General features: G+C 42.7%; 1 protein-coding gene across 5 annotated transcripts in view; it reads right to left on the reverse strand.

The window, feature by feature from the left end:
* TMCC1 (transmembrane and coiled-coil domain family 1) overlaps positions 1–23542 on the reverse strand; it is a 207871-nt gene that overhangs the window by 177781 nt on the left and 6548 nt on the right. For 2 of the 5 annotated variants that reach the window (XM_048857207.2, XM_075130289.1), the window contains exon 2: positions 17666–17909. The exons of 2 other annotated variants lie outside the window; for them this stretch is intronic. The gene's annotated coding sequence lies outside the window, so the exon portion shown is untranslated. The remainder of the gene's footprint in view (positions 1–17665; positions 17910–23542) is intronic. One more of the 5 variants, XM_075130291.1, reaches the window with a different exon arrangement.

Below are 23542 nucleotides of genomic sequence, written 5' to 3' on the forward strand. Positions count from 1 at the left end.
GTGGGTGATATCAAAAGCACCACTGACACTTTCAATGTCTCAAAGCTGACTCAAATGTCAAGAACAAACTACAAACAGTGGAAATAAGGGCATTTCATTGCACTTCCCAAGGAAAGACAAAAGGCTATAGGCTAAAATAGAAGTAGAATTTGGGATTGGTTAAATACTCAAATGCACTGCTCACGATAGTGTGGAGATGGAATCGAATTTTAATCCCTTGATGAATCTGCTATGTGACAATGGTAGTATATGATTTGGAATGAACTAGCTGCTTCAGTTCTAAACATACCCAGGACTGGAATAAGAGAATCAGAGAAACTCAAAGTGAGTTGCATTGGCAGACTTGTATAGTATACTGGCGTAACTTATAGAAAATTGCTTTCTTAGAGGGAATGACTGAAGGGATTTAAAGTGGGGTCACGAATAGAGATTTTTTAAGATTCAAAAGTCAGCAAGATAATGTAAGACAGTAAGTAAAAGCCATAAGTAACAGGTCTTACTTACTTTTCATCAACAAAAATGTGTCTTGCATATTTTGCATCAGGTCAGAAGAAATGCAAACACTTTGGTGGTAGTTTTGCTGCCTGCCAACTGCTTTTCAAATGACAGCAATCAGTGTCAGGGAAGAAATTGTGTAGAGTCACATACCACCAAACACACATTATGAATGGTTTAAACTAGTGCTGTAATTCCCTCACTTTGGAAAGCACATTTACAAAGTGATTTTAAAAAAAAACACAAACTATCCAGGCCTGGAGTAATAAAATCCTCCCCCTAGATCACTACTAGATCTTTCAGTGCTCAATAGTTGACTTACCTATGGGGACAATAACAGAAGACACTTCAGACCAAGAGTAGTTTTTCCACACAGCTCAGCAGAATCACAAAACTTTTTTGCTGACTTCACCATAGTCAATATAAAATGTACAAAAACTCTGATGCACAGCTTTAGTAAAATAAATTGAACCATTCCACTTCAACATGAAACAGCTTAGAGGACTGAACGTGAACCAGAAACTCTTAATCAGCCATAGAATGGAAAGATATCCACTGCAGACCCAAATTATTAATTTATTTTACCTCTCCAGTTCCTAAGCTGGTTCTGCTTTTATGAATTATCTTTGAAATATGTACCTAAAGGGCTCTCCTGCTAGATATACAAAGGAATTATTTTGAATCTACCAAATGAGGGTTAGTTCCCCTGCAACTGTTGACGTGGACCTTAAAGTTCTCCTGTGAAAAGACACAGATGGTTGTCATTTGAAAAGCAATTGGCAAGCAGCAAAACCACCTCGAAAGTATTTTCATTTCTTCTGACATGATGCAAAATATGCAAAACAAATATAGAAGTCTGGCTTATGCTGCTTTACTGACTTTTCAGTCTGAAACACTGCTATTCATGACCCACTTTAAATTCCCCAACCACTCCCTCTAAGGGTTAGTCTACACTGGCAATGTTAAAGTGCGTGGCTTGTGTAGGCGCAGCAGAGCAAAAAAACCACCTGCACGAGAGGCGTGGCTCCCAGCGCTGGTGCACTGCATACACTGGTGCTTTACAGCACTGAAACTTGCTGCGCTTGGAGGGCGGGGGGGGGTGAGGGGTTCACACCTGAACAAGAATGCTGCAATGCTGTAAAGTGCCAGTGTAGACAAGCCCTATGAAAAATTTCCTTCCCGACTGAAATTTTCCCAAATAAACCAAGCAGGGAAGCTTGTCCGCTCATTATGGGGATGGAATGCATCATTTAAAATAGGTCTAGTCTAAAAAAAGTTTTTAAAATTAATTTCATGAGATCTTAATTTTGGGTTAGACTTTTTACACTGATTTTACTAAGAAGGAATCCCTCCCACTAGTGCTGCATACAAAAAGTAGTTTAAGTCAGGAAAGAGCAGCACAACACAGACTCCTTTCAGAAATCTATACAGTGCTTCATGGAGTGGAGAGAATTACTCTTGCACGAAGTTTTTCCAAGGAATGTGGAGAGCCAATAATGATTACAGCACAAATTAGGAGTCTTGCACTATGGGTTCTATCCCAACTATAGTACAGAATTTCTGTAACATCAGGGAAGTCGGCTGACCTCTGAGCTTCACCTTCTGAACCAAGGGGATACTCACGTGTATCACAATGATGCTGATTTATTCAATTGTTTCCAAACTGATCAGAGGTCTTCAGGTGGAAGGTGACACAGAAGTGCATGTTACTGATGTACTAAACCTGGATCAGGGTTCACATACTTTATCAGGTCACCTTTCTTCACAGCTTTTCAGCATCTCCACTTGGAAAGCTTTAAATAACTAACTGAAGGTCAGAGACTCAATCTAGTAGATTGGTCCAAACAGGTTGTTTCATAACAACAATGAATGACTACACATCTTGGGTTTATGAGGCTCAGAGGCTACAAAAATGAATGTTAAGTACATACTGATAAGTGATAGAGTTGTTTTTGGCCTGTGGCCCATCGTCTCTTCCTGCAAGTCTAATTACAGCCCCCCCGGTGATGCCACTGATTTTCATGGACAAACCAGGGCTACTGAGAATAACTCACATGCATCCACACACTAGCTCTTTTTGAATGACTACTTGTTAAGAGTAGCCACACTGGAACTGTGCTTAACTTGTCCATTTTGATTTGCAGAAGGTGAGCTTGACAACATGTTTGCAAATGTTTTGATTCAGGTGTTCATGCACCCAATATTTCCATGCAAAGCCACCATATTTTCCCCATTTTCAGGTCACAGTTTAAACCATAAATACCTTCCCAAGAGAAGCAATTGGAGGGATAATGGATTTGTTTGAAATGAAGCCCAAGTTCACCCAAAACTGAATAGAGGCTCAGGTTTACAGCCCAAAGTGGGCTAGAATCAAAGCGGATTCCTTAAGGGAGAGTCATACGCCTGTAGCCCTGATATTACAGTATGTATCACTGATCAGCCTTTTTATTTCTATATCAGTTAAATACTTTATTTGCAAATCTAAAGCTAGGATTTGGGCAGCTGCCTATTCAGAATATTACTGACTCTGAACTGAGTAGTTTCAGTGTTTTAATCTGCCTTCATACTATTATAGTTTAGTTCATTTGATTTTTTTGTTTAACAGTGGGGTTTATGCCTCCTGAATTTTCCCTGTGACTAGTCTTGATGTATGTTTGAAGAATGCTCATATTAACTACACAAACCATGTGTATCCTATGTATATACACAGTGGTCACCATTAAAAAGTTGATGTTTATCAGCAATTACCCACATTGAAGTATCTGGGGCTATCTGCCATGGTTAACAACTCACAATTTGATTCCTCACATATTTTAGTAAAGAACAGCAACAACTCACCAGCTAACTACAATAATAGGGTTGTGGTTATATATTGGACAATACATCTACTGTGGGAAATGCCAAATATGTTGTAAGCCGTAGGCATGTATGGGTAAGGTGGAGGAAAATGGCCAGCAAATACACCTGAAAATTACTAACTAAACCCCTGCTTGGAATAATTGACAGTAGATTCTCTTTTTTTTCTCTATGGTCTTTTGCAAAAAGAAAAGGAGTACTTGTGGCACCTTAGAGACTAACCTTGTGGACCTGGTAATTTACCATGGCACATTCATTTTCATTATAATATTTCAGCATGAGAGATAACACTACCCTACAGTATGCTTGAACCTGCACTTCAGTTCAAAGATCTGGTTTCTATTATTCAGTGGTTTGCAAAATTCAATATTTCCCAAAGGATCTTTAATGTGAATCAGTGACATTCTGCTCTAAACTCTGTGTAGAAGACTTCGAGCCTGTCAGCAGAGCACAAGAAGACTTGCAAGCAATTTCCTTTTTTCAGAGGTCTTGCACCATATATAGTGGTATCAGTGTATGTTCCTTCCTCTGTGAAGTGTTTGAGCGCACTAGAGCTGCAAGATACCTCAAGTCACTTGTTCATGAATACCGAATAAGTGAGTCTGCCCTCTCCCACTTGGGTTTATTCCTTCAATGAGCAGGGGCGGGCAGTGGGGCGGTCTGTTTGTTTCAGGGGAGCCTGGCTGTTTAAAAATAGCCAGAGCTTCGCGAACCAGCTGAGCGGCGGCGAACCAGCAGAGCAGCGGGGGACAGCAGAGCAGCACACAGCAGGAGTTTGCCTGGGAGTTCGCCTGGAGTGAGCCCAGTGAGGCTTACATCTTGCCAACTTCTCTGAGGAAGCTCATAGTAAGAAGGTGATATGGAAGGGAGGGGTTCAGCTATTGTGACCTGCACTGGATGTGCCATGTTTGTCTTTCTTCCACAGGACAGAAGCAACTGTGTGTGTACAAAGTGCAAGCTGGTCTCCATACTGGAAGAGAAGATTGAAGGTCTGGAGCAACAGATAACAACCCTGCGTTGCACACGAGAAACGGAGGATTTTCTGGACAAAAGTCAGGATATGCTTCTACGGGCACAAAGCTCTAAAGATTTAGAGCAGGTTGCACAGCGGAGCCAAGAGGCCAGTGAAGAAGCTTGGCAACATGTGACCTCCAGAAGAAGGGGGAATGTCTGGGTTCCAGCAACACGGACACAGGTAACTAACCGCTTTCATGTTCTCTCCACAGGTACCGTTGTGGAGAGTGGACCAGATGATATGTCTGGGGGGAGAAAGCAGAAGGAGACTCCGCTGGTTGGAAGGCATGAGATGCACTGTCCTGAGATGGGGGGTTCCACGACCACCACTCCCAAGAGAAGGAGGCGGGTGGTGATGGTCGGGGACTCTCTCTTCCGGGGGACTGAGTCATCTATCTGCCGCCCTGACCAGGAAAACCGAGAAGTCTGCTGCTTGCCAGGGGCTAAGATTCACGATGTGACGGAGAGACTGCCGAGACTCATCAAGCCCTCAGATCGCTACCCCTTCCTGCTTCTCCACGTGGGCACCAATGATACTGCCAAGAATGACCTTGAGCGGATCACTGCGGACTATGTGGCTCTAGGAAGAAGGATAAAGGAGTTGGAGGCGCAAGTGGTGTTCTCGTCCATCCTCCCTGTGGAAGGAAAAGGCCTGGGTAGGGACCGTCGAATAGTGGAAGTCAACAAATGGCTATGCAGGTGGTGTCGGAGAGAAGGCTTTGGATTCTTTGACCATGGGATGGTGTTCCATGAAGGAGGAGTGCTGGGCAGAGACGGGCTCCACCTTACGAAGAGAGGGAAGAGCATCTTTGCGAGCAGGCTGGCTAACCTAGTGAGCAGGCTGGCTAACCTAGTGAGGAGGGCTTTAAACTAGGGAAGGAGACCAAAGCCCTGAGGTAAGTGGGAAAGCGGGATACCGTGAGGAAGCACAGGCAGGAATGTCTGTGAGGGGAGGGCTCCTGCCTCATACTGAGAATGAGGGGTGATCAGCAGGTTATCTCAAGTGCTTATATACGAATGCACAAAGCCTTGGAAACAAGCAGGGAGAACTGGAGGTCCTGGTGACGTCAAGGAATTATGACGTGATTGGAATAACAGAGACTTGATGGGATAACTCACATGACTGGAGTACTGTCATGGATGGTTATAAACTGTTCAGGAAGGACAGGCAGGGCAGAAAAGGTGGGGGAGTAGCACTGTATGTAAGGGAGCAGTATGACTGCTCAGAGCTCCGGTACGATACTGCAGAAAAACCTGAGTGTCTCTGGATTAAGTTTAGAAGTGTGAGCAACAGGAGTGATGTAGTGGTGGGAGTCTGCTATAGACCACCGGACCAGGGGGATGAGGTGGATGAGGCTTTCTTCCGGCAGCTCGCGGAAGCTACTAGATCGCATGCCCTGGTTCTCATGGGTGACTTTAATTTTCCTGATATCTGCTGGGAGAGCAGTACAGCAGTGCATAGACAATCCAGGAAGTTTTTGGAAAGCGTAGGGGACAATTTCCTGGCGCAAGTGCTAGAGGAGCCAACTAGGGGGGGAGCTTTTCTTGACCTGCTGCTCACATACTGGGAAGAATTAGTAGGGGAAGCAAAAGTGGATGGGAATCTGGGAGGCAGTGACCATGAGTTGGTTGAGTTCAGGATCCTGACACAGGGAAGAAAGGTAAGCAGCAGGATACGGCCCCTGGACTTCAGGAAAGCAGACTTCGACTCCCTCAGGGAACGGATGGGTAGGATCCCCTGGGGGACTAACATGAAGGGGAAAGGAGTCCAGGAGAGCTGGCTGTATTTCGAGGAATCCCTGTTGAGGTTACAGGGACAAACCATCCCGATGTGTCGAAAGAATAGTAAGTATGGCAGGCGACCAGCTTGGCTTAACGGTGAAATCCTAGCAGATCTTAAGCATAAAAAAGAAGCTTACAAGAAGTGGAAGGTTGGACATATGACCAGGGAAGAGTATAAAAATATTGCTCGGGCATGTAGGAATGAAATTAGGAGGGCCAAATCCTACCTGGAGCTGCAGCTAGCGAGAGATGTTAAGAGTAACAAGAAGGGTTTCTTCAGGTATGTTGGCAACAAGAAGAAAGCCAAGGAAAGTGTGGGCCCCTTAATGAATGAGGGAGGCAACCTAGTGACAGAGGATGTGGAAAAAGCTAATGTACTCAATGCTTTTTTTGCCTCTGTCTTCACGAACAAGGTCAGCTCCCAGACTGCTGTGCTGGGCATCACAACATGGGGAATAGATGGTCAGCCCTCTGTGGAGAAAGAGGTGGTTAGGGACTATTTAGAAAAACTGGATGTGCACAAGTCCATGGGGCCGGATGAGTTGCATCCGAGAGTACTAAAGGAACTGGCGGCTGTGATTGCAGAGCCATTGGCCATTATCTTTGAAAACTCGTGGCGAACGGGGGAAGTCCCGGATGACTGGAAAAAGGCTAATGTAGTGCCAATCTTTAAAAAAGGGAAGGAGGAGGATCCTGGGAACTACAGGCCAGTAAGCCTCACTTGAGTCCCCGGAAAAATCATGGAGCAGGTCCTCAAAGAATCAATCCTGAAGCACTTACATGAGAGGAAAGTGATCAGGAACAGTCAGCATGGATTCACCAAGGGAAGGTCATGCCTGACTAATCTAATCGCCTTCTATGATGAGATTACTGGTTGTGTGGATGAAGGGAAAGCAGTGGATGTATTGTATCTTGACTTTAGCAAAGCTTTTGACACGGTCTCCCACAGTATTCTTGTCAGCAAGTTAAGGAAGTATGGGCTCGATGAATGCACTATAAGGTGGGTAGAAAGTTGGCTAGATTGTCAGGCTCAACGGGTAGTGATCAATGGCTCCATGTCTAGTTGGCAGCTGGAGTCAAGTGGAGTGCCCCAGGGGTCGGTCCTGGGGCCGGTTTTGTTCAATATCTTCATAAATGATCTGGAGGATGGTGTGGATTGCACTCTCAGCAAATTTGCAGATGATACTAAACTGGGAGGAGTGGTAGATACGCTGGAGGACAGGGATAGGATACAGAGGAACCTAGACAAATTGGAGGATTGGGCCAAAAGAAATCTGATGAGGTTCAATAAGGATAAGTGCAGGGTCCTGCACTTAGGACGGAAGAACCCAATGCACAGCTACAGACTAGGGACCAAATGGCTAGGCAGCAGTTCTGCGGAAAAGGACCTAGGGGTGACAGTGGACGAGAAGCTGGATATGAGCCAGCAGTGTGCCCTTGTTGCCAAGAAGGCCAATGGCATTTTGGGATGTATAAGTAGGGGCATAGCGAGCAGATCGAGGGACGTGATCGTACCCCTCTATTCGACATTGGTGAGGCCTCATCTGGAGTACTGTGTCCAGTTTTGGGCCCCACACTACAAGAAGGATGTGGATAAATTGGAGAGAGTCCAGCGAAGGGCAACAAAAATGATTAGGGGTCTGGAACACATGAGTTATGAGGAGAGGCTGAGGGAACTGGGATTGTTTAGTCTGCAGAAAAGAAGAATGAGGGGGGATTTGATAGCTGCTTTCAACTACCTGAGAGGTAGTTCCAGAGAGGATGGTTCTAGACTATTCTCAGTGGTGGAAGAGGACAGGACAAGGAGTAATGGTCTCAAATTGCAGTGGGGCAGGTTTAGGTTGCATATTAGGAAAAACTTTTTCACTAGGAGGGTGGTGAAACACTGGAATGCGTTGCCTAGGGAGGTGGTGGAATCTCCTTCCTTAGAAGTTTTTAAGGTCAGGCTTGACAAAGCCCTGGCTGGGATGATTTAATTGGATATGGGTCCTGCTTTTGAGCAGGGGGTTGGACTATATGACCTCCTGACATCCCTTCCAACCCTGATATTCTATGGTTCTATGAAGGAAAAAAGCATTCGGAAGAGACAATCCAGTCAGCTGTTTGGACATATGAAAACTAACATAAGTGATTAAAATCCATTGCACAATCAATTTAGGAGCATTCTATTCTTTTAATCCAATATGAAAACATCAGTAGGTTTATATTTAGAGTCATAGATTTCAAGGCCAGAAGGGATGATTACAATCGCCTACTAGTCTGATTGCCTCCTGTGTAACACCGGTCACAGAACTTCCCCAAAATATTTCCTAGAACAGATCTTTAAGTCAAGATTGGCTATTTTTCTAAAAATGGTGTGCTTGAGAATCCACCACAACCTTTGATAGAGTTATTAACCACTGGAATAATTTAACTGTTAACATTTTATGCCTTATTTCCCATCTGAATTTGTATAGCTTCAACTTTCAGCCTTTCTTCTGCTAGACCAGGGGTAGGCAACCTATGGCATGCACGCCAAAGGCGGTACGGCACGCAAGCTGATTTTCAATGGCACTCACACTGCCTAGGTCCTGGCCACCGGTCCAGGGGTGGAGACGGAGCCCTCAGCATTTTAATTTAATTTTAAATTAAGCTTCTTAAACATTTTAAAAACCTTATTTACTTTACATACAGCAATAGTTTAGTTATATATTATAGACTTATAGAAAGAGACCTTCCAAACCCGTTAAAATGTATTACTGGCATGCGAAACCTTAAATTAGATGAATAAATGAAGACGTGGCACACCACTTCTGAAAGGTTGCTGACCCCTGTGCTAGACTGAAGAGCCTATTAGAAGATATTTGTTGCCCAAGTAGATACTTCTAGACTGCGATCAAGGCTCCCCTTTAACCTTCTCTTTGTTAGGTTAAGCAGATTGATCGCTAAGTCTATCACTATAAAGAATGTCTTATAAACTTTAATCATTTGTGGCTCTTCTTTGAACTCTCTCCCATTTATCAACATTCTTCTTGAATTGTGGGCACCAGAACTGGACACAGGGTAACACCAGTGACTGCACCAGTGCCAAATACAGAGGTAAAATAACCTCTGCTCCTACTTGAGATTCCTGTTTATGCTTCCCATGATTGCATTAACTCTTTCGACCACAACGTCACACTGAAAGCTCATGTTCAGCTGATTACCCACCACGACCCCCAAATCTTTTTCAGAGCTACTGCTTCCCAGGATAGAGCGCCCTATCCAAAAGTATGGCCTCCATCATTTGTTCCTATATTCATATATTTACCTGTATTAAAATACATTGTGTGTGCACGGTTTAGTAAATGATCCTGAGTTCTCTGAATCAGTGACCTTTCTTCTTCATTATTTACCACTCCCCCAATTTTTGTATCTCTGCAGCTTTATCAGCTATGACTGTTTTCTTCCAGGTCACTGATAAAAACGTTAAATCGAAGAGGGCTAAGAACGGATTCCGGCAGGACCCCCACTAGAAATACACCAGTTCAATTACTCCCCATTTAGTTACATTGTGAGACCTATCAGCCATCTTTTAATCCATTTCATGTGTCATGTTAATTTTATATCCTCTTAGTTTTTCAATCAAGATGTCATGTGATACCAAACTCCCGCTCCTCACAGAAATCTAAATATATTACATCAATACTATTACCTTATTTATAATCTCATAAAAAGTATACCAAGTTAGTTTGACAGGGATCTATTTTTCCTAAATCCATGTTGACTAGCATTAAATATATTACCCTCCTTTAATTCTTTATTAATCGACTTGTGTATCAGCTGCTCCATTATCTTGCCCAAAATCTATGTCAGACCAACAGGCCTATAATTTACCAAGTCATCCAGTTTCCCCTTTTTAAATATTGGCACAACATTAACTTTCTTATGGAACTTTGCGTTTCAACGCTTATTGAAAACCCAACATTAACAGTCCAGCCCACTCCACAACTGCCTTTATAAAAACTTTTGGATCTAAATTATCTAAACCTTTTGATTTTAAAATGTTTAACTTTAGTAGCTGCTGTTTAACATCCTCCAGAGATACTCGTGGAATGGAAAGAGTGTTATATGACATGACTATCTCCAAATACTACACTTTGAGATTGGAAACACTTAAATCTAGAAGGAAAATTACCATATAAGTTACTACAAACAAACCAGTATTATAGAAACTGAGGAGGCATTCCTACATCATTTTATTGATACTGAATTAATTTTTATAGCATTTTGAAGACAAAGTGATATACTCGTAGTAAATTAATTACTACTAGATAGAGAAAAAAGCCTGGATCTCAGACTCTCCCTGCCACTATACATAAAATTCTGTTCTATTTCTTTTGTTTCTATTGTCTATAGTGATATTAAAAAAGGATGTTGGACAATCTCAGTGGCAAGGTGTGAACTACAAAATGCAGATCAATTACATTCAGAAAAAAGTATTCAGTGATTGCTAAAACTGAACTTCATCCTTTAGAAACAGTTAAGTCTATGGCCCATGGGCCAAGAGGAGAAAGGAGGTCTATACAACTGGATTAGGGCATTCTGCTATGAAGTTACAATGGCTCATGTAGCCAGAGGCAGTGTACGAGTTCAAATTCACTATATCTTCCCAAAGACACATGACTGATGACCTTAAAAAAAAAAAGCCCACAGCTACTACTTGCCCTTACAAAAATCTACTTACCCACTCACTTTGGGCACATTTTTTAAATGAGTAATCTTTTGGGTTTTAGCATATTAAAGACAGGCATGTAGATGATGTGCCTGAATAAGAAGGACTAAGATCAATTTTTAAGGCCTCTGTACAAGAGTAATTAAAGACTGACAGAAGATTATACAAAAGAACTAACATACTCCTTTGAGCCTGTCATTTGTCCATCACATAAACCCCTAGGTGCATTTACAACAAGTCAGTTTGCACTATGGTAATACAAATAATAAATAGTTGTAAGTGTTATGATGCCAATAACTAGCTATAAGGACACTCCAAGCTTACAGCTACAACAGGAATGATTAATGTAGAGGCAATGTCTCAAACCAATAACTAGAACCATCTCTAAAGAACACAACTTTCCCCATCTGCCAAACTCATTTGAAGGCTTGAGTAAACAAATCGGCTTTCACTATGCCCTGATAATCAGACTACTGACCAATGTGGGAAGCAAGCTCCAAAGTTAAGGGCAGCCCATAGAAAACACTCTGCCCACATCTAAGACCTTTCAGAATCAAAGACTAAGGGTACATCTTTACTACCCACCGGCTCAGCAGCTAGTGATCGATTTATTGGGGATCAATTTATCGTGTCTTGTCTAGACGCGATAAATCGATCCCCAAATCAACGCCTGTACTCCACCTCGGCAGGAGGAGTAAGCGGAGTCGATGGGGGAGCCACCGCGGTCGACTTGCCGCCGTGAGGACGGCCAGGTAACTCGAACTAAGATACTTCGACTTAAGCTATGCGAATAGCGTAGCAGAAGTTGCATATCTTAGTTCGAACCCCCATCCCCCCGGCAGTGTAGCTCAGGCCTAATTGGGGTAACTGGTCAGGCTCGTAGGCTGATCAGCTAATATACACTCAAGGATTCTGGACCCACATTGCTTATTGAAAGAAATGTGACTCAATGTCTTCTTAAACAATTTATTAAACAAAATAAAATCATAGATATCACTAAAACTAGGCTACTGTTTGTAATGCTAAACTAAAAAAACAATACAATTGTCCAATCAAGATGAAATCAGAGTTAGCATCAATATTGGATTCATATTAAATCACATTTGACGAATTATCAGCATAATACAACAAATAACCCTTATAAATTTTAAAGAAAGCAGCTAAGGAGGTGACTGTCAATTTATTATAAACTAAAGAATTTTATCAAAGTGAATCAAATCAGAACTTGGAGCTGGTTAAATATTTTAACACTGAAAAAAAAAGTATCTAATATCGGAACCATAACCTCAGAACCAGTTACAAAACTTCCTCCTGGGACAACCTGTTTGGCAGTTTACAGCTGACAGTTTTAAGTTTCTTGGGACTCTCAGAAGATAGCACATAGTCTAATTATCTTTATGAGACTGTGTTGAGGGCTATTTAAGTTAGGGTAATTTTCTAGTGCCTTCCCTGTGCGGACTTTACAAGTGCTCATGCACGCTATGCACACCATCACACCCTAAAATTAAAGAATAAAAAGGCTGGGACACCTCTCAGCTAACAAGGACAAAAACAGAAAAATAAGGCCAGGTCTACACGACACAGTAAGGGCGACAAAGTACCTTGAGTTAACCTAGCTGCGCAAGTGTCTTCATTTAAATTTGGCTCCCGCTGACCTAAGTGCCTCTCTATGCTGATTTAGTAATGCTACCTCCACGAGTGGTATAGTGCAGTGGTTTTCAACCTTTTTTCATTTGCGGACCCCTAAAAATCTTCAAATGGAGGGCTTTGGAAATCAGTCTGTGGACGGCCAGGGGTCCATGGACCACAGGTTGAAAACCACTGCAGTAGAGTCATAGTCTATGTAATTAGGTCAACAGGTCAGTGTTGAAACTCAGGCTACATCTACACTACAGCCCGGATTGACGCTGTGAGATCGATTCACTGGCAATCGATTTAGCAGATCCAGTAAAGACCCGCTAAATCGACAGCAGATCGCTCTCCAGTCAACCCCTGTATTCTACCCCCGACAAGAAGAGTAAGGTAAGTCAATGGGAGAAACTCTCCCATAGACCGCCCAGGGTGTAGACCCCATAGTAACTCGACCTACTGTACGTCGACTCCAGCTACGTTATCCATCTAGCTGGAGTTGCGTAGCACAGGTCAAGTTACTGTGGTAGTGTAGACATCGCCTGCGTTGCTTATGTCAACTGTTACTGGCTTTCAGGAGCAGTCCCACAATGATAATACAATGAATACATGCACGCCTGGTGAAGACACGCACTGCAGACACAAGGAGTCAAGCGTGCACACACAAGCAATTTAATAACTGCGGTAGCTCTACGCCGACACAAGTTAGGTAAACATAATTTTGTAGTGCAGACATAGCCTAAGATAACAGGTGGTTCAAAACTCTTCAACTCTTATAATCTTATACATCAAGTTCCTTTAAAACTCAGCCGCAATTTACTACTTAAAGTCCTTTAAATTAAATACAAAAAATATTAGATTATAAATGTAGGCCTTAGCATAGGCTGACAACTTCATACTTTAAACAGTTTTTTAAAAATCAATCTGTATTAATGTAAATTTTAAAAATAAATTTTTATCAACCCTCCGAGTGAAAGGGTGACCGTCACCAGTGTATTGAAAGTTATGCACAAAGTCCTACAAAAATAATTTAAAGGACCCTGGCAACTAACAGCCACTCAATATTCATCAATCAAAATTAACATATTTGAACATGTGACCAGATAGCATTGTCTTAAAAGTAATGTAGTTTTTTTTTTTTAGGAACTGGATGTTAGATCAAACAGCTTATCTTTAGAAGTTTCCATCTTGATAGAAAAAAGGTACTGCAAAGCTTTAAGATAAAACCTATTTACAATAAAAATAGAGTTTGTATCAGGTCTGTATTCCCATATATGCTATTTCTCTCACAGGTCTATTAGCAAGAATCTGTTGACCTTAACTGCCAAAGAGGGGCACAGAGAAAGGCAGGTCTCAATTAGCTTTCACCTCCTAGGGCTTTATAGATCAACACCTTAAATTGCATCCAGAAGTGAACATGCGGCCAGCGCAGCTTATGGAGCCTTGGTAAGCTATTAAACATCAAATGTCAACAGCACACTATTTAGTGCAATGTTTTGAATGGAGTCCCTCCCGCTAGCCTTGCTAAGCTGTGAGCTATTACATAGCCACAGTTTGCTTGTGTAGCCCCATTTAGCACCACTGTAATCCAATCTGGAGGTCATTAAAGCAGGGATAACTAGGCAAAGGGCCATACTTGAGGGAATGATCACAGTGCTCATACCAAGTACAGACAGAAAAATACTTTGGCCGCTGAAGCAAGCTGGAACACCAGGAGAAAAGGGGAATGCAAGAGAAGCCCTAAATCATGAGCCTTCTTAAAGCAGCAGCAAAGCCCTTCATTATTATACCGCCCCATGCACCATCCCTGCCTTAGTGTTAAGCTACTCCACTGAAAGCCAATGTCAAGCTCCAACCAGGTCATACTAATCCAAATGCCTATCCCGGACAGGCAATGGGAATGTAGAGCCATTACACTGGATCAAATTAAAAGGATTTGTAGAATTTACTACCTATGCCAACCGTACAAAATACGTAACAGGAGGTATGACAATACAGTGCTATGGAACGCTAAGATAGCCCTTAGGATTAGGAGTTACACATCTGTGCCTATGGTATCTCTAAAAAAAAAAAGCAAAGAACAATCACTTGAGTGATCCAGTCTACACTTCCACTGCCTGAAAAAGTAAACAGCAACAACGAAGGCTGTCAATTGATTTAAGAGTCAGTCTGTACAACTATCCTTTGTCCATCACTAGCAGAAAACCAATGAACAAAACCAATAGAGATTTGGCCTGAAACTGTATATGGAAAAGCACAGGGGGAGGGAAATCTGAGGACTTCAAATATTGCCAGAGCACAGGTAATCCACCATCTCCAATGGGACTGAGCAGATTTTGGGGGTCCTGATTTGACCATTCTCCCCTTCTTTACAGCTAGATAGGAGGGGGTTTGAAAATATTTCTGCTGTAACACAGGGTCTTGGAAGGAAAGGTTAAAAGCCACTGCATGCAAGTCTATCCCTGACCCTCCCAATAACCTCATCCTAAGGGTATGTCTTCACTAGCAACGTTAAACTGCTGCCACAGCTGTGTAGTCACAGCCCCAGCACTGGGAGAGAGCTCTCCCAGCATTGTTTAAAAAAAACAAGGAGTGTGGCTCCCAGTGCTGATGAACTGTCTAAAATGCCACTTTACAGTGCTGAAACTTGCAGCGCTCGGCAGAAGGGGGGGTTCACCCCCCTGAGCTAGAAAGTTGCAGCGCTGTAAAGTGGCAGTGTACACAAGGCCTAAGTGGAGCTTCGGGGAGGGACATAGTAAGCAAGATCACGATCTAGGATGTTTCTTGATCAAGGGCCTAACAATCACTCATTTGACAGACACTGGCACCTTGCGCTTCCCTTAGAGGGGATTGGTTATTTCCTCTAAAATCCTACAAGCCTAGGGTGTACAGATCTAGTCCACTGGCCACAACCAATATTCTCCAAGCACCTGTAAAATTTCAGTAAGCCAAACTGGCCAAAGCTCACCCACAGTCAATGCACTGTTTGCGTCCCCACATGAAGACAGTCCGCAGCTGAAGCGGAGCAGTTGCCTCTGGGATGTGGGAGGGGATGAAAGGTCATCAAAATGAGAAATGCTTGAGGTGGCAACTCATTCACTAAACCAGGGGTGGCCAACCTGAGCCTGAGAAGGGGATCAGAATTTACCAATGTACATTGCCAAAGAAATAAATCAGCAGCCCTCATCAGCCCCCTTTCCCCCCACTCTGCCATTCCCAGCACCTCCTACCTGCCAGCAGCCTTGCTGATCAGCACCTCCCCCTCTCTTCCTGTGCCTCCTTGCCCGCTGCGATCAGCTGTTTCGCCCTGTACAGGAGGTTCTGGGATGGAGGGGGGAGGAGCAAGGGTGCAGCAGGCACAGGAGAGGGAGCAGGAAGGGGCGGGGGCCTTGGGGTAAAGGGCTGGGGTTGAGCAGTGGAAAGTTGGTACCTGTAGCTCCAGCCCCGGAGACAGCTCCTATGCAAGGAGCCACATATTAACTTCTGAAGAGCTGCATAAGGCTCCGGAGCCACAGGTTGGCCACCCCTGCACTAAGCAATGCTGCTATGCTAGAGAAATTAATTCCCACAGCATTTTAAATTTTCTGCCTCTGCCCCCATTTGAATTTCAGGATGTTACGTATGCTCCGTAATATGTATTAAATTAGTGTAAAAATGACCTAGGTCATGTAGCATGTTGTATATTTCAGTTACACACCAACCTTTAACAGGCCTTTCCTTCTCTTCCTCTCGTCCCCCTCCCCCTGCAAATAAAAGAGGTTGAACCATCATACTCTTCTAGAACAAAGACCTGCCTTGGCTAAATTACACCATAGTGAGGTGGAAGTAGATTTTCTGCCTGCCACTGTTAGTGGATGTCAACATGAAAGTCCAAGATGGAGAGAAAAGATGGCAGTATTTATAAAGATTCATAAGGAGAAAAGACAGTAGGTAGTATCATTGCACACGCAGCGTTTCCTCAAGGCTTGAAGATACAAACCTAATGGATGGAAATAATATATTTCAGGTTCTTTTTTTCTTAATGTAAGAAAGAGACTCAGCTAAATGGAACTGGAAGGCAAATAGTCAGGTAAACTGCTGACTGCTCTCTAGCCCCCAAGCAGGGAGGCATTTTCATGGGACAATCAAGTCTCTTTTCCTGTTCCCATTATGTTATATGTGGAGGATGGTCTTGTAGCTCACACATGATAGGGAATCCTGGCTCTGATGGACTTGTGACCTTGGGAAAGTTACTACTTCTCTGAGCCTGTTGAATTCTGTAAGAGAAGGATAATATTTACCTATCTCACAAAGGGGTGCTGTGAAGATTACTAATGTTCATAAAGCACTTTGAGATCTTGGGATGAAACAGAAAGTATTTTAATTTTGTTTCAGACTAAATGGTTGACAGACAAGGCATTAGCACAAGGAATATGAATCAGGTATGCCCCAGTTCTAGTCACCATTAATACAGACACCTTCTGATTTTGGACGAGACTTTTCATCTCTATGCCTGTGTCTTCATCTATAAAATGGTGAAAATACCATCTGCCTCAGAGAAGCACTGAGAGATTAGCTATGTTAATAAAACACTGAAAATTAAAAGCTCTATGAAAGTTCTAAATCACTGTTACTTAAAGGAGTGAAAATGTGTGGATAAAGGACATCAGCTACAAAATAACTCGCTTTTTTGAAAGAAACCTTTAGAAGATTCCTGCAGTAGGTTCAAATGAGGTCATCTTACATATAATGCAATTCTGATATTCTGGTGCTAGTGATGCATCAGTGCACATTCATCCAATTTATTCTCCAAAGTTCTTTATATTTTAGCAATATGTATTTAAGAACTGCATGTCAAGGGTTCTTTTTCCCAAGGAAAGGAAAAAAAACCTGTCAGAACATATTTTCTTTCTAGTTTGATTTTCCTCCACTACACAAATAAAAATATTGTTTAACTACAGCAAGGGGGAGCCCAGGTTTCAAGAGTTTGCTTTCTGTTCAGCTATATAACAATTTACTACAGGGCTTCTTTACTTTCCAATTCCTGTGCAACTGAAATTGTGTTTCATTGCCTACACTGCAAGGTGACACCACCAGTTTCTGGCTCTAGTAACCAAGTGCCATTGTTTTATTTCCCACTTTTAAAAAAAATGCATTATTTAGGACTTACACTATCTTTTTTTTTTTATATAAAATGATGCTAAGAAGCATACATACCTCCAACAAATAACCACATTAACTCTTCTTTTCTTGCATAGAAGTGCTCGCAGTTATAATCCAAAAATCTTCAAAAAAAGTTTCATTTTAAAAAGTTGGAGATAAATTCCATCGGAAATAGGACACAGTCTGAGGTGTGGGTGTAATTTGCCTTCTAGATATGTAGACAGCTGTAGTTAATACTTTAGGTCAGTTTCAGAGCAAACCTCCACAAAAATGATTCTTTGTACAGGAATAAGACCTGCTGGAATTAACAAGCATAGCAAGAAACAGAAAAATTATTAATAGCTGATTGCTGCTGTTTCACAGACATATACTCATGCTCTGCTAAGTCAAAAAGTCTGATGCAGAGGAAAGAGAATTAACTATTACTTGGAACACTGAGCTTTTGACGTAAGTGCCAATGCCTTGTTAAAAACAACACCGGACTCCTTGTTGTTTTTGTGGATACAGACTAACATGGCTACCCTCTGATACTTAATGCCTTGTTAACCACCACCACATTTGAAATCAAAGACAGAAAAAGAATCCATTAAAATTAACACCCAAGCCAGTCACTTTGAGCTATCAATGTAGAGATGGTGAAGTAGGGGGTGAAGAGTAAAAGTTCTTTAAACCTCAAGAATTTGTAACTATTATGGACTGTGTTACCATCATAGCACAAACTACCTTGTTTCATGGACACGTAAAAAGTGTCTCTGCTTCAAGGAATCCAAGGCCCAAAATGTTCATAATTGCATGTGCATAAATACACAGAACTATACTGTTTGCAAATGTAATTGTGGTAAGTGCTTGTGTAAATTATGTGCACCTATTTTTTTTTTAAAAAATCTAATCCTAAACAGTAACTTAAAAGTGAAAGATCAGATCAGACTGCCCTGTAAGAACAACTTGTTTGTCCTCTCCCTCCCCCCTTTTACAGATTTGAAAGTTTTACCAGAAACCTGTCAGAACCCAATAAGGAGAAAGAAAGCGTCTTGTCTTTCATCCATGCTTATGAGACCCTGGTGAAAAGCCCAACCCTTAGTCCTCAACCTAAGCTGCCTGGACTCCTACTAACATACTGCCCTGAACTCTGCTCAAAGTTTAACCTTTTCCAGTCTGATACATTTCAAGTCTCCCTCCACACCACTGTTGGGAGACTATTCTATCTTTTACCCCACCCTCTCACCATACCAGTGGCTTCTAATTGTTGGGGTGTTTCCCCTATCCTTCCTCTTCTGCCATCTCCATTTTTGGAGTCTCTCCCCCTATGAATAGCCTGAGTATCTGTTTCTGATCAGCTCTGCCAAACACCAGCAAACTGGAGACTTATTTTTCAGGACTGCCCTTAGGGTTCTGGACAGCAGCCATGAAAATGACCAGAGATTTGTCAGTTTCAGACCACTGAGGCCTGACAAAGCTATGAACAAGCCACTGGGGCACTGAACTGTGTGCCAACTCAAATAGCACTGCTTCAGTTCATATTCCACAGGATTTAGCAGATATAGGATGAAATATTCTACTTTGGAAAAATTGTTCCCCTTTAGAAAACTCATTTACAATCTATCCTGAAAGGGAGAGATTCAGCTGTATAATTTCCATTAAGCAGACATACAGATAAGCTTTCTGCACACTGTTTTAAAAGCATTTCCTCCTTCATGTCTAAAGGATTGAGCCCACATAAACAGGGATCCAGGCTCTTGGGCAGCCATTCCATACAATCCCTCAGAATCATACTATAAAAAGCCTCATTATATACTAAGGAATAGCCTACTACATTATAAAATGATCACTGTCCATACTGCTGAGTGAAATAGTAAACAATGGAAGTCAGTCCCAGCATGGGTATGACCTGAGACTCAGCATATGATGCCATATCACACAAGTACTCAAGAATTTCAGTCTTGTTACTGAATTTATTTGCTTTGAACTATAGATTATTTACAAATTTCTGTATCTAGGTACCTCCTTGGGTTTTGTTTTATTTTCTCCTAGCAGCATGTTAAAGGAAAATAATTCAAAAAGAATATACAAGAGTGTTACTATGTACTGCTTGGTGATATAAATTTCTTTCTAAAGCAGGAAAGACTTTGGCTGTATGCTCTTTGTATAAATTACTGACCTATCATTTTAACCTTCCTGACCAGATGATTAAGTCTGAGGATTAAAAATTCTTATTTTTTTTGTTGAACAGATTTGTAGTACAGAGACAATAACCAGTTTTTTTAAAACGGTTAGATTTTTCTTAATATTAAACAAACCATTTAGACCATAGACTTGACGCAGAAGCTTATTTTGGATCATGTATCACTGTTCCCAGGCTGCCAACTTTTACAGTAACTTTCAACTCTAAACTTTTTTCCTAATAGCTGATTTACCAGCCACTAAATCTTGGGTTTACAACAAATACTCATTTAACTGATGTGTGTGAATCTGCAAAGGTATGTGAAATAAGACATTTCTAATAAGAGAAAGGTTGAAGTTAGGGGATGGGGATAAAATTAGTTTCATGAAGCAGGGGGTCTGGATACTGGGAGAGTGGGGCTTGGTGGGATGGGGTTCCAGGTGTAGCTGGCTGGGGCTCAGTGGTGTGGGAGTCAAGGGGCTCATCGGGGTAGTCCAGTGCAGGGGGCAGTCTGGGTGCAGGGGTGGGGGTCTGGATGCAGAGGGTGTGGCTCAGTGGGTTGAGGGTTCAAGTCGGGGGGGCTCAGCAGGGAGTGATCTGGGTGCAGGGGTGGAGGTCCAGATGCATGGGGTGGGGCTCTGCAGGGGGATCTGGGTGCATGGAGGTTCTGGATGCAGGGGGTGAGGGGGCTCAGCAGGGGTCTGGATGTAGGGAGAGTGAGGCTTGGCAGGAAGGTCCTCACCCGGGGGGGGCTCTGGATGTAAGGGGTGAGGCTCAGTGGTGTGGTCTGGGTGCGGGGGAGAGAGGGGGGTCCAGATGCACAGGAGTTGGGTGGACAGGGACGCAGATTCCTGTACAGTGACCCCTCTTCTCCCGCAGCTGAGGAGTGATAGGGGCAGGGTGAGCGCGCAGAGCTTTTTGCAGCTGGGGGAGGTTTCTGGGGGTGGAGCTAACCTGGCCCCAGTCCAGCTGCTCCTTGCAGGGGAAATGGAAATCCCAACCTCCCCCACCACCAGCCCAGCTGGGATTAGCAGCTGAGCCTGGTGCAGGGTAAGAGCGACTGGCCGGGGGCTCCCCACCCCGCTGTGATTTACCTCTCTGCTGGCTGCCCTGGGCACCTGAAATGATGCACCCGCACTGCTGGGGAGGGGTGCATGACTGCTCTTGCGGCTTCCCTGTGAGAAAGTCATTTTTCTACGTGGAAGCAAAGAAATCTGCAGGGGACATGAATTCCGCACGTGCACAATGGCGCAGAATTCCCTCAGGAGTACATATGGGACCATAAATGAGGGGGTATATGCAAGACAGAGAAAACAGTGGGAAGAAGGAAAAGATCCTTCGGAAATCAGAAGAAACCCTTATGTAGTGTAGAAATCTAAGTAGTGAGTTTTAACTTTGGATGCTGATCAGTTTTACTTTTCAACTCAATTTTCAGCAGTGACTTACCTAACAACCACTATTCTGTAAGTGATCACAGCAAGATACAAACACCAAGTTCAACTACTTAAAGTGTGAACACTTCAACAGGAAGCTCAGTCACTGTGTAAATTTCAGAGACAGACAGCCAAAGCAGTACAGTTAACCCATCTGTAAGCATTGCATAGTGTGCAACAATTCTCTCGGAATTTGTCTTCCACTGTGTTTGGAAAACTTCCAGCACATTTTCTGTACTACCACAGCCTACGTAAGTTGTAACTTAGGATCCAACAATTAAATACTACACTTCATTGAGATTCACTCACACCTATTGTAGGTCTGAAACATGAAGCATTTGAAATATGTATGACTTTAGCATACTTGCCAAAAACTAGTTAGTTTGGGTATTTTTAGTATATACTGTGTCTATTTTTCCAGCTGGAAAAAGTTACAATTAACATACAATGTATAGCCTGAAAAATGTACAGCCATCACTGCAATAGGAAACTTTACACCCTTTTAATTATTATTGAAGTAGTGTGAAGCCTTGGAGTCCTGTTTGACTCATCACCAAGCCTAGTCAGTCAGGGAGCATCAGTGACAAAAAGGATCATCTTCCACCTGTTTCCATGTATTTGTCACTTCCAGATTATACTGGCTCAGCGAACTACAGTAATTAAATTAGGAGGTGCTCAGAAACAAAACTGTATGATAGTTAAAAAGATGTCTATCAGGGGACTAACGCTACTACCCAGGGGGAGCAACAGAAACACCCCAGCAAGAGAACAAACATTAACATTTGGCTATGCCACAGCAAAAAAGAGGCATTGGGATTCCGACCAGGTCATATCAACCACTGGTCAATAGGTGTCCAATATAAACTGGAAGCCCCCACTCCATCCTCAGACTAATAAAAAAGAGAACCATTCAGCATCAGTTGGGTAGCTACAGCAAAGGTAGATGGTGTCTGCTGATTTGCTCCTTCATCACCCTTGTAACCTTTCCAAAGGAGAAGTGGATGCTTTTATGCCCCTGCTGCCAGCTTTGTGTGTATGGGATGGTCTCTACTACCTAACCTATGTTAACCTCCTTTTATGTCCCACTCCCACATGAGTAGCTTTACTGCTGTTCAAAGCTGCCTCAAAGTGAGATAGAGATGAGCTCAATTTCCCTGTCTCCTCAACTGTGACGCTATCGTGAACCTTGTTAATGCACTCTGAAGCAGCTTGAGGCCTGGTCTAAACTGGGGGTGGGAGGGTGAGCCAAGTTGGTCTAAGTTACGTAACTTCAGCTATGAAAATAGCATAGCTGAAGTCAACGTACTTAGAGCTACTTACCACGGTGTCTTCACTGCGGTAGGTCAACTGCTGCCGCTCCCCCGTCAACTCCGCCTATACTTCTCACTTCAGTGGAGTACCAGAGTTGACGGGAGAGCGCTCAATTTATCGCGTCTTCGCTAGACGCGATAAATCGACCCACAGTGGATCAATCGTTCTGGAGGTAAGTGTAGATATGCCCTGAAAGAGCTATAAGCAGCAATGGCAGCATTAGGTCACTATCATCTGTTCACAGACTCAGGAAGACCTTATTACAGTCATTCCCTTTCAGAGTGTTATAGAAACGGAAAGAGCTACAAATGTTTTTAAAACTTACATTCTGTTGAAATGGCTGGTTTAGCCTTCTGTATGTGCATCCCACTTACCAAAGCAAGCAGATATTTTAATTCCTGGTAGAGTGTTACTTTCCTCTTCTGCATTTCTCCTAACCATCTCTCCGCTTCTCCTGTTTCCACTCTGGTGTTCACACCTTCACTAATGCAGTCACCCTATACAGTATATGCAACAGCCTTCAACTTCCTGTCGACCATGCAGCCTCCTCCTACTCCAAATCTCCACAAACTCAAATCCTCCCTTTGCTGCCTGTCAGTGCCAATGATTCCTCAACCTACTACATATGATCTGTTGCTCCCATGTTTTGTTTTTGACTGTGGAACCGTAAACTCTCTGAAGCAGGAACCTTGTTTTCATATCTGTCAGAAAACACTTGATTCATCATGTGTTTCAGGTGTTACATGCGTCATTGCAGCTATACACAATAGTTAAAACTGCCAACAGCCTACTCTAACCTGAATATATTTCAGAGTGGTAACCGTGTTAGTCTGTATCAGCAAAAACAACGAGGAGGTGCCACAAGGACTCCTCGTTGTTTTTCCTGATATCTTTATACACTCAGTGTGCTGAAACAACTGTCTTTCATGCTTGATCCCTTCCCTGAAAGTGATTTTTAAAACAATTACAGCCTATTTTTTTAATTCCTTGATGACTACCAATATATTAAGTGAGACTCCATTCAGT

The sequence above is a fragment of the Caretta caretta genome, chromosome 7, assembly GCF_965140235.1.
Source record: "Caretta caretta isolate rCarCar2 chromosome 7, rCarCar1.hap1, whole genome shotgun sequence".
NCBI lineage: Eukaryota > Metazoa > Chordata > Testudines > Cheloniidae > Caretta > Caretta caretta.